We start from the raw sequence: 12126 nt of genomic DNA, 5'->3' as shown, positions 1-12126 counted from the left end.
GGGGTGAAGTGACTATGCATAGATAATAAACAGTGAGTAGCAGTAGTGTACATGTTGGTAGGGGTGAAGTGACTATGCATAGATAATAAACAGTGAGTAGCAGCAGTGTACAAAACAAAGTGATGGGGGGGGGGGGGGGGGTCAATGTAAATAGTCTGGTGGCCATTTGATTAATTGTTCAGCAGTCTTATGACTTGGGGGTAGAAGCTGTTAAGGAGCCTTTTGGACCTAGACTTGGTGTTTCGGTACCACTTGCTGTATGGTAGCAGAGAGAACAGTCTATGACCTGGGTGACTGGCGTCTTTGCCTATTTTTAGGGCCTTCCTCTGACACTGCCTAGTATAGAGGTCCTGAAAAGCAGGAAGCTTGGCACCAGTGATATACTGTGCCGTACGCACTCGTCTCTGTAGTGCCTTGCGGTCAGATGCCGAGCAGTTGACATACCAGGCGTTGATGCAACCGGTCAGGATGCTCTCGATGGTGCAGCTGTAGAACTTTTTGAGGATCTGGGGACCCATGCCAAATCTTTTCAGTCTCCTGAGAGGGAATAGGTGTTGTCATGCCATCTTCACAACTGTCTTGGTGTGTTTGGACCATGATAGTTTGTTGATGATGTGGACACCAAGGAACTTGAAACTCTCGACCCGCTCCACTACAGCCCCGTCGATGTGAATGGGGTCGTGCTTCGGCCCTCCTTTTCCTGTAGTTCACCAGCAGCTCCTTTGTCTTGCTGACGTTGAAGTCTCCATACTTTAGATAACTATGCTCTCTTACACGCTATCACCTTGTGCTGCACTGATGTGATTGAGACTGGATAGGTCAAAAAAAGAATGGAAGCATGGAGTCAGTGTGATCCATGTTGCTCTGACCTGTCCCATTCTGTCAGATCAGTGTGAATGAGATAGGACATGGACAAGTAGATTCTAGACGAGCTTTGGGACACGCTTGCGTATCCTAGTGTTGAGTGATGAATGGCTGAGACATTTGTCCTGAAAGTGAAGTGAGCGACTTTGATTTATAAATGTACAGTAGGCTACATCCCCTTCATCAGTGACGCATGGGATTTTAGACAGTGAGACTTGGCCCCCTTGTGGTGACAGTGGGAAAGTTCCGGAAGTATGATTTCATGTGGGGGACATAGAGTACCTTCATAGAGCACCTAGAGTCCATTAGAGAGTTCATGATGAGAAAAATAAATTTGAGGACAGAAAGTTGTAATCCTAACAGTTTATTATGTTGTCTCCAAATCTTATCAAATCCCAACCGGAACAGAAAAATTATCACTGAACTGAATTCAGTGACTTAAATAATTTAAATTCAATTGAATTCAACTGAAATAAATTTAAATTCAATTTCAGTTAAACTGAATTCAATTTAAATGACAGGAAATGAACACATAGTGAGTTGTCAGTCTAAAAACGTGTCATGACTCTCCTGTGAGAATCCAAAGATAAGGTTACATGACCCCTCTCACCCACAGATGGGAGGATGGTTTGATGTGGGGGTTTTATGACACCTCACACCCGGTCGTAAATTGTATGCAGCAGAGAACTCTTTTTTTGGTCTTCAGTAGTTGTGATCGGAATCTCTTTGTTACAGAGACGCCCAAAATCTCTAACGTCCGAAAGTGAACACTGGGACAATATTTGTAAAATCCGGATGTAGGGAATGATGAGAGATGGAATATGGGAAATTCATGTCTATTTTGTGATGTCATTAAAAATGGTATAAAAATGTTATATAATGAAAATATTGTAACTTGAAGAGTATACACAGTGTGTATGTCAGGTTTTAATCCTTTACGTTGTGTAGGAAATACCAAAGAGGATGGTAATATTTTTGTTAAGATTGTATTGTGATTTTAGTTTTCTAACAAGACCATAGTTTTGATGATAATTTGCCCCAGTAACTAGCCACGCCCGAGGGAACTCAGAGAGCGTGTCAGCATGATGGAAACGCCCCACTTTTTAACAGAGTGTATAAAGGATGAGTTGAGAATTAACATACCAGATCAGGAGTCAAGCTGCAGCTTAGGTCTCCATTGGTTTACGACACTGAAAATCAACACGAGGTGAGACGACAAAGTAGCCTCTCTAACAATCAATATTACGTATTACGGCTGTGTAGCTGTTCTAAGTACTGTATCTAAGAAAGTGAAATTAAGTAGGACCATCCTGTTACTCTTTTCAAATCATTGTTGAATATACTGCTCTCGTCATCCCACTGGGGATTATCAACATGGCTGATTAGCTGTCTTCAGAGGACCACTCTTCCATCCTGTTAGTTCTGCTTAAGACTACAGGACAATGCATTGAAGCTACGAATGACTAAGAATAAGGACATTGGGACCTCTTGTGGACAATCAGAGCCTTACATTTAATTTGGGAGAAGGCTCAACAGAACCCTTTTCACAAAGGCCTGGGTCCAACAGAGATACACGATGAAGGAAGACATTCAAACACGTAAATACATTCATTATTTCTTTACCCCAAACAGTTGCTGTTTGGGGCAAAGTATTACGATTACTGTGAGCATAGTTCCAAGTGTATAAGTTTGTCTTTCTTTCTCCCTTTGTTCATCTCTGTTCCTCCCTCTTTTGATAAACAAGCAGTCATGTTGTCGTTAGTCCGCTAGGGACCTGTTTCCATCGTATTAAGCTTCTAATCAATAACCTATGCCGTGTGTGTATCTTGTGTTATCATTTAGATAGTTAGTAAATAAACAATTAAATAAATTTGTGTGATATAGAATGATCAGTAAAGCTGGGGTTTGTGCAGATACAAGGAGTATGCAACATTCAGAAGTATGAGACTGATATGAGGTAATGATTAATTAATGAGACTGATATGAGGTAATGATTAATACATTAATTAATGAGACTGATATGAGGTAATGATTAATACATTAATTAATGAGACTGATATGAGGTAATGATTAATACATTAATTAATGAGACTGATATGAGGTAATGATTAATTAATTAATTAATGAGACTGATATGAGGTAATGATTAATTAATAAATTATGAGATTGATATGAGGTAATGATTAGTACATTAACTAATGAGACTGTTTTGAGGTAATGATTCATAAATGACTGATATATCTTCTAGAGCAGGGAAAAGGCTGTATGCGGCCCGCAACCTGATTCAATACAGCCCGCGGAATCATGTTCAGGTCACATAAAGAATTTGCGATAGTAAAGTTTTGAAAAACGTATTTGTTATTCAAATTAAAAGCTCAATGAATACTTGCCTTTGTATAATGATTTAACTCCCACCTCTTGTGGGACATTTATTTTGAAGGAACGTATAAATAACAACTCCACGAGGATAGACAGTGACTGACAGGTTGACACACACGTCACATTTACAAATAGTAGCTAGCTAGAAATTGCGCGAAAATTAGATTTAAAAGAAAAGGAAAGTAGACAATGAATGTAGGGTATTCCGGCAAGAGTGGACATCAAAATATGTATTTATTGAGGTATCAGGGAAAGCTGTATGCTTAGTTAGCAAAGAGAACATCGCTGTCTTGAAAGACTACAACTTGTCCCGACACTTCCAGACGAAGCATGCAGAGAAATATAGGAATATGTCCTCTGAGCAGAGGGCAAGTGCATCGAAAGAGTTGCTTTCTCAGTTGCAAAAGCAGCAAGAACTTTTCACAAAACTGCATTCAGCGAACCACGGAAATGCGAGAGCTAGCGATGTAGTCTCCCACAAAATTGCTAAACAGAGCAAGCCATTTGCTGAGGGAGAATTCATTAAAGTATGTTTCATTGACTCTGCAGCAATACTTTTCCCCTACAAGAAAGAGTTGTTTGAAAATATTTCTCTGTCAAGACGAACAGTAACACAACGTGTTGAGGACATTGCAGAGAATATGGAACAACAATTGAAAGACAGGGTAAAGGATTTCACCTGTTTCTCCTTGGCCCTGGATGAGAGCAGTGATGCACGTGACACTGTGCAGTTGTTGATATTCTTACGAGGCATAACCCCAGAATTATTTTCCTGCATTGCATTATTCTTCAGAAGGTGCTCTGTAAATGTGTTCTGAAAATGAGCCATGTTGTGGATACAGTCACTAAAGTGGTAAACTTCATTAGAGCAAAATCTTGAAACCACAGGCAGTTTGTCTCACTGTTGGAAGAGACAGAGTCGGGTCATGCTGATCTCCCCTACCACACAAACGTGAGATGGCTGAGTTTGGGGAAGGTGCTTAAAACTTCTTTCGACTACAGGGGGTGCTGTTTTCTCATTAGCATAATTGCATTACAGATTAAACGGCTTCCTACTACATTCTTTATCGTACAATATGCATATTATTACTATTATTGGATAGAAAACAGTCTCTAGTTTCTATAGGCGTTGGAATTTTGTCTCTGAGTGGAACAGAACTCATTCTACAGCAATTTCCCTGACATGGAGTCAGATTTCACACATTTTGGCCCCTGATCTGGAGTCAGTTTAAAGGCCACTGTTATTGCTATGAGCATATGGACACTGCTTACGTCTTCCCCTGGATGCCTTTACGTGATGACGCTTTGAATGGTGTCGATTGCCCAATCACAGCCACTATAAAACAAAAACACGTGTAGGTAGGAACTCCTTTCCAGCTGCGCCTGACGCACGGTGGACACCGACCCGTTCTTTTTCCAAGCATTAGTGGAGCCAGTAATATTTCTCAGGTCATGTTTTTACTCGTTATAGGAGTTAAAAACATCATAAGGTAGTTCATTTAAACCGTTTTATAGCAATTTATATCCGTTTAGTGCGCATTTTGGGACATTTATTTCTGAGACTTTTTGAAGAGCCGGGCAGGTTTCCAGTTCATGCCGAACGCAGTTGGCATTTCCACATGGCAAGAGGACAGCTTTCGACCAAAAGACGATTAGATCCAAGAAAGGATTCTTTGCCCAAGATTCTGATGGAAGAACAGCTCAAAGTAGGAACAATTTATTATGATAAATCGTGTTTCTGTCGAAAAATGTTAATCGCTTAGGACGCCATCTTGTTAGACGTAGCTTCGCTTGGCGCAAACTGTATTGAAAAGTAAGGATAATTTAAAAAATGTAAATCAGCGATTGTATTAAGAATTAAATTGTCTATCAATCGCTGTCCACCCTATATTTTTTAGTCACGTTTATGAGTATTTATGTATACGACTAGATCACTGTCTAATATGGCGCACGACATTGTCTGACCAGCTGGGCAACTTTTGTCATTGTCTAACCATGATTTTGGTGGCTAAATATGCACATTTTCGAACAAACTGTATATGTATGTTGTAATGTGATGTTACAGGAGTGTCATCTGAAGAATTCTGAGAAGGTTAGTGAAAAAATTAATATATTTTGGCGATGTTTACGTTATCGCTCTCTTTGGCTAGAATCAATGCTCTGGTAACGTTTGCATATGTGGTATGCTAATATAACGATTTATTGTGTTTTCGCTGTAACACACTTAGAAAATCTGAAATATTGTCTGTAATCAATCAATCAATCAATCAATCAATCAATTTTATTTTATATAGCCCTTCGTACATCAGCTAATATCTCGAAGTGCTGTACAGAAACCCAGCCTAAAACCCCAAACAGCTAGTAATGCAGGTGTAGAAGCACGGTGGCTAGGAAAAACTCCCTAGAAATGCCAAAACCTAGGAAGAAACCTAGAGAGGAACCAGGCTATGAGGGGTGGCCAGTCCTCTTCTGGCTGTGCCGGGTGGAGATTATAACAGAACTATGCCAAGATGTTCAAAAATGTTCATAAGTGACAAGCATGGTCAAATGATAATCATGAATAATTTTCAGTTGGCTTTTCATAGCTGATCATTAAGAGTTGAAAAACAACAGGTCTGGGACAGGTGGCTGTTCCATAACCGCAGGCAGAACAGCTGAAACTGGAATAGCAGCAAGGCCAGGCGGACTGGGGACAGCAAGGAGTCACCACGGGCGGCAGTCCCGACGCATGGTCCTAGGGCCCAGGTCCTCCGAGAGAAAGAAAGAGAGAAGGAGAAAATTAGAGAGAGCCAAGATTTTCAAAATGTTCATAAATGACAAGCATGGTCAAATAATAATCAGGAATAAATCTCAGTTGGCTTTTCATAGCCGATCATTAAGAGTTGAAAACAGCAGGTCTGGGACAGGTAGGGGTTTCGTAACCGCAGGCAGAACAGTTGAAACTGGAATAGCAGCAAGGCCGGGCGGACTGGGGACAGCAAGGTGTCAGCATGCCCGGTAGTCCTGACGTATGGTCCTAGGGCTCAGGTTCTCAGAAAGAAAGAGAGAACGAGAGAATTAGAGAGAGCATACTTAAATTCACACAGGACACTGGATAAGACAGGAGAAGTACTCCAGGTATAACCAACTGACCCTAGCCCCCCGACACATAAACTACTGCAGCATAAATACTGGAGGCTGAGACAGGAGCGGTCAGGAGACACTGTGGCCCCATCCGAAGAAACCCCCGGACAGGGCCAAACAGGAAGGATATAACCCCACCCACTCTGCCAAAGCACAGCCCCCACACCACTAGAGGGATATCCTCAACCACCATCTTACAATCCTGAGACAAGGCCGAGTATAGCCCACAAAGGTCTCCACCACAGCACAAACCAAGGGGGCGCCAACCCAGACAGGAAGATCACGTCAGTAACTCAACCCACTCAAGTGACGCACCCCTCCTAGGGACGGCATGAAAGAGCACCAGCAAGCCAGTGACCCAGCCCCAGTAACAGGGTTAGAGGCAGAGAATCCCAGTGGAGAGAGGGGAACCGGCCCGGCAGAGACAGCAAGGGCGGTTCGTTGCTCCAGAGCCTTTCCGTTCACCTTCACACTCCTGGGCCAGACTACACTCAATCATATGACCTACTGAAGAGATAAGTCTTCAGTAAAGACTTAAAGGTTGAGACCGAGTCTGCGTCTCTCACATGGGTAGGCAGACTGTTCCATAAAAATGGAGATCTATAGGAGAAAGCCCTGCCTCCCGCTGTTTGCTTAGAAATTCTAGGGACAATTAGGAGGCCTGCGTCTTGTGACCGTAGCGTACGTATTGGTATGTACGGCAGGACCAACTCGGAAAGATAGGTAGGAGCAAGCCCATGTAACGCTTTATAGGTTAACAGTAAAACCTTGAAATCAGCCCTTGCCTTAACAGGAAGCCAGTGTAGGGAAGCTAGCACTGGAGTAATATGATCAAATTTCTTGGTTCTAGTCAGGATTCTAGCAGCCGTATTTAGCACTAACTGAAGTTTATTTAGTGCTTTATCCGGGTAGCCGGAAAGTAGAGCATTGCAGTAGTCTAACCTAGAAGTAACAAATGCATGGATTAATTTTTCTGCATCATTTTTGGACAGAAAATTTCTGATTTTTGCAATGTTACGTAGATGGAAAAAAGCTGTCCTTGAAACAGTCTTGATATGTTTGTCAAAAGAGAGATCAGGGTCAAGAGTAAGGCCGAGGTCCTTCACAGTTTTATTTGAGACGACTTTACAACCATCAAGATGAATTGTCAGATTTAACAGAAGATCTCTTTGTTTCTTGGGACCTAGAACAAGCATCTCTGTTTTGTCCGAGTTTAAAAGTAGAAAGTTTTCAGCCATCCACTTCCTTATGTCTGAAACACAGGCTTCTAACGAGGGCAATTTTGGGGCTTCACCATGTTTCATTGAAATGTACAGCTGTGTGTCATCCGCATAGCAGTGAAAGTTAACTTTATGTTTTCGAATAACATCCCCAAGAGGTAAAATATATAGTGAAAACAATAGTGGTCCTAAAACGGAACCTTGAGGAACACCGAAATGTACAATTGATTTGTCAGAGGACAGACCATTCACAGAGACAAACTGATATCTTTCCGACAGGTAAGATCTAAACCAGGCCAGAACTTGTCCGTGTAGACCAATTTGGGTTTCCAGTCTCTCCAAAAGAATGTGGTGATCGATGGTGTCAAAGGCAGCACTAAGGTCTAGTAGCACGAGGACAGATGCAGAGCCTCGGTCTGACGCCATTAAAAGGTCATTTACCACCTTCACAAGTGCAGTCTCAGTGCTATGATGGGGTCTAAAACCAGACTGAAGCATTTCGTATACATTGTTTGTCTTCAGAAAGGCAGTGAGTTGCTGCGCAACAGCTTTTTCTAAAATTTTTGAGAGGAATGGAAGATTCGATATAGGCCGATAGTTTTTTATATTTTCCGGGTCAAGGTTTGGCTTTTTCAAGAGAGGCTTTATCACTGCCACTTTTAGTGAGTTTGGTACACATCCGGTGGATAGAGAGCTGTTTATTATGTTCAACATAATAAGGGCCAAGCACAGGAAGCAGCTCCTTCAGCAGTTTAGTAGGAATAGGATCCAGTATGCTGCTTGAAGGTTTAGAGGCCATGATTATTTTCATCATTGTGTCAAGAGATATAGTACTAAAACACTTAAGTGTCTCTCCCGATCCCAGGCCCTCGCAGAGCTGTGCAGATCCAGGACAGCTAAGCCCTGGAGGAATACGCAGATTCAAAGAGGAGTCCGTAATTTGCTTTCTAATGGTCATGATCTTTTCCTCAAAGAAGTTCATGAATTTATTACTGCTGAAGTGAAAGCCATCCTCTCTTGGGGAATGCTGCTTTTTAGTTAGCTTTGCAACAGTATCAAAGAGAAATTTTGGATTGTTCTTATTTTCCTCGATTAAGTTGGAAAAGTAGGATGATCGAGCAGCAGTGAGGGCTCTTCGGTACCGCACGGTACTGTCTTTCCAAGCTAGTTGGAAGACTTCCAGTTTGGTGTGGCGCCATTTCCGTTCCAATTTCCTGGAAGCTTGCTTCAAAGCTCGGGTATTTTCTGTATACCAGGGAGCTAGTTTCTTATGACAAATGTTTTTCGTTTTTAGGGGTGCAACTGCATCTAGGGTATTGCGCAAGGTTAAATTGAGTTCCTCAGTTAAGTGGTTAACTGATTTTTGTCCTCTGACGTCCTTAGGTAGGCAGAAGGAGTCTGGAAGGGCATCAAGGAATTTTTGTGTTGTCTGAGAATTTATAGCACGACTTTTGATGCTCCTTGTTTGGGGTCTGAGCAGATTATTTGTTGCGATTGCAAACGTAATAAAATGGTGGTCCGATAGTCCAGGATTATGTGGAAAAACATTAAGATCTACAACATTTATTCCATGGGACAAAACTAGGTCCAAAGTATGACTGTGGCAGTGAGTAGGTCCAGAGACATGTTGGACAAAACCCACTGAGTCGATGATGGCTCCGAAAGACTTTTGGAGTGGGTCTGTAGACTTCTCCATGTGAATATTAAAATCACCAAAAATTAGAATATGATCTGCTATGACTACAAGGTCTGATAGGAATTCAGGAAACTCAGAGAGGAACGCTGTATATGGCCCAGGAGGCCTGTAAACAGTAGCTATAAAAAGTGATTGAGTAGGCTGCATAGATTTCATGACTAGAAGCTCAAAAGACGAAAACGCCATTTTTTTTTTTGTAAATTGAAATTTGCTATCGTAAATGTTAGCAACACCTCCGCCTTTGCGGGATGCACGGGGGATATGGTCACTAGTGTAACCAGGAGGTGAGGCCTCATTTAACACAGTAAATTCATCAGGCATAAGCCATGTTTCAGTCAGGCCAATCACATCATGATTATGATCAGTGATTAGTTCATTGACTATGACTGCCTTTGAAGTGAGGGATCTAACATTAAGTAACCCTATTTTGAGATGTGAGGTATCACGATCTCTTTCAATAATGGCAGGAATGGATAAGATTGCTAAGGCGAACACCGCCATGTTAAGTTTTGCCCAACCTAGGTCGAGGCACAGACACAGTCTCAATGGGTATGGCTGAGCTGACTACACTGACTGTGCTATTGGCAGACTCCACTAAGCTGGCAGGTTGGCTAACAGCCTGCTGCCTGGCCTGCACCCTATTTCATTGTGGGGCTAAAGGAGTTAGAGCCCTATCTATGTTGGTAGATAAGATGAGAGCACCCCTCCAGCTAGGATGGAGTCCGTCACTCCTCAGCAGGTCAGGCTTGGTCCTGTTTGTGGGTGAGTCCCAGAAAGAGGGCCAATTATCTACAAATTCTATCTTTTGGGAGGGGCAGAAAACAGTTTTCAACCAGCGATTGAGTGCTGAGACTCTGCTGTAGAGCTCGTCACTCCCCCTAACTGGGAGGGGGCCAAAGACAATTACTCGATGCCGACACATCTTTCTAGCTGATTTACACGCTGAAGCTATGTTGCACTTGGTGACCTCTGACTGTTTCATCCTAACATCGTTGGTGCCGACGTGGATAACAATATCTCTATACTCTCTACACTCGCCAGATTTAGCTTTAGCCAGCACCATCTTTAGATTAGCCTTAACGTCGGTAGCCCTGCCCCCTGGTAAACAGTGTATGATCGCTGGGTGATTCGTTTTAAGTCTAATACTGCGGGTAATGGAGTCGACAATGACTAGGGTTTTCAATTTGTCAGAGCTAATGGTGGGAGCCTTCGGCGTCTCAGACCCCGTAACGGGAGGAGTAGAGACAAGAGAAGACTCAGACTCAGACACCGACTAGCTACATAATGGGGAAAACCGGTTGAAAGTTTCTGTCGGCTGAATGAGCGACACCGGTTGAGCATTCCAACAGCATTTCCCTCCAGTAGCCATGAGAAAGTTGTCCGGCTGCGGGGACTGTGCGGGGGGGATTTATACTAACGTTACTATCTGTACTTACTGGTGGCACAGACGCTGTTTCTTCCTTTCCTACACTGAAATTACCCTTGCCTAACGATTGCGTCTGAAGCTGGGCTTGCAGCACAGCTATTCTCGCCGTAAGGCGATCGTTCTCCTGTATATTATGAGTACAGCGACTGCAATTAGAAGACATCATGTTAATGTTACTACTTAGCTTCGGCTGTTGAAGGTGTTGACGAACCATGTCCAGATAAAGCGTCCGGAGTGAAAAAGTTGAAAGGGTGAAAAATGTTGCGATGGAAAAACTAAAAATATAAACGGTAATTAAAAACAAAAACAAAACAAAAAACGTAAAGTTGTCAGCTAGCAAAGTAAAGTAAAGTTGGCAGCAAAACGCACAGCAACAAAACGCACAGCAACACGTCTGCAGATTCAACAGGAAGTAATCACAGGATCTGTGTCTTTCGATTAGTGTATGCTGTGTATTTTTACGAAATGTTTGATGATTAGTAATTAGGTAAACACGTTGCTCGATGTATTTATTCTAGTCCATTTGTGACGGTGGGTGCAATTGTAAACTGTGATATCTACCTGAAATATGCACATTTTTCTAACAAAACCTATCCTATACCATAAATATGTTATCAGACTGTCATCTGATTAGTTTTTTTCTTGGTTAGTGGCTATCAATATCTTAGTTTAGCCGAATTGGTGATAGCTACTGGTGTTGAGAAAAAATGGTGGACAAAGAAAAAGGGTGTCTTAGGCTAACATGGTTAGCTAATAGATTTACATATTTTGTCTTCCCTGTAAAACATTTTAAAAATCTGAAATGGTGACTTTATTCACAAGATCTGTATCTTTCATTAGGTGTCTTGGACTTGTGATTTAATGATATTTAGATGCTACTATTTAATTGTGACGCTATGCTAGCGATGCTAATCAGTGGGGGGGGGGGGGGGGGGGGGGGTTGCTCCCGGATCCGGGGTAGAGGCTCGTTAGAGGTTAAAATGGTGTGGGACCTGAAGTCGGAGATTGCTGAGTTTTTGCAAATGAAAGGAAAATGTGGATTTCCCTCAACTGCAAGATAAAGAATGTTTGGCTGATTTTGTCGTCACCATGGACATCATGGCCCTCATGAAGGAACTGAATTACAAACTACAAGGGAAGGGCCTTTTTGCACATCAGATTTACAGCCTTGTCAAAGCCTTCAAGGGAAAATTACTCCTCCTGACCCGCCAAGTAGAAGCCAACAATCTCACCCACCTTCCGACACTACTAATCTGTTCCCTATCAGATGACCAGCGGGAGAAGTATAATTCGCTGCTGCGTGCTTTTAACGGTGAGTTTTTCCAAGTGTTGGGAAATGACATGCTGTTGGTTTCCTCTCCTTTCACCTTCAATGGGGATAACGCTCCCACTGACCTGCAACTTGAGCTCATCGATCT

Source organism: Salvelinus fontinalis, chromosome 17, assembly GCF_029448725.1.
Source record: "Salvelinus fontinalis isolate EN_2023a chromosome 17, ASM2944872v1, whole genome shotgun sequence".
Taxonomy (NCBI): domain Eukaryota; kingdom Metazoa; phylum Chordata; class Actinopteri; order Salmoniformes; family Salmonidae; genus Salvelinus; species Salvelinus fontinalis.
The sequence above is the reverse complement of the archived record's forward strand: the minus strand, read 5'-3'. Positions refer to the sequence as shown.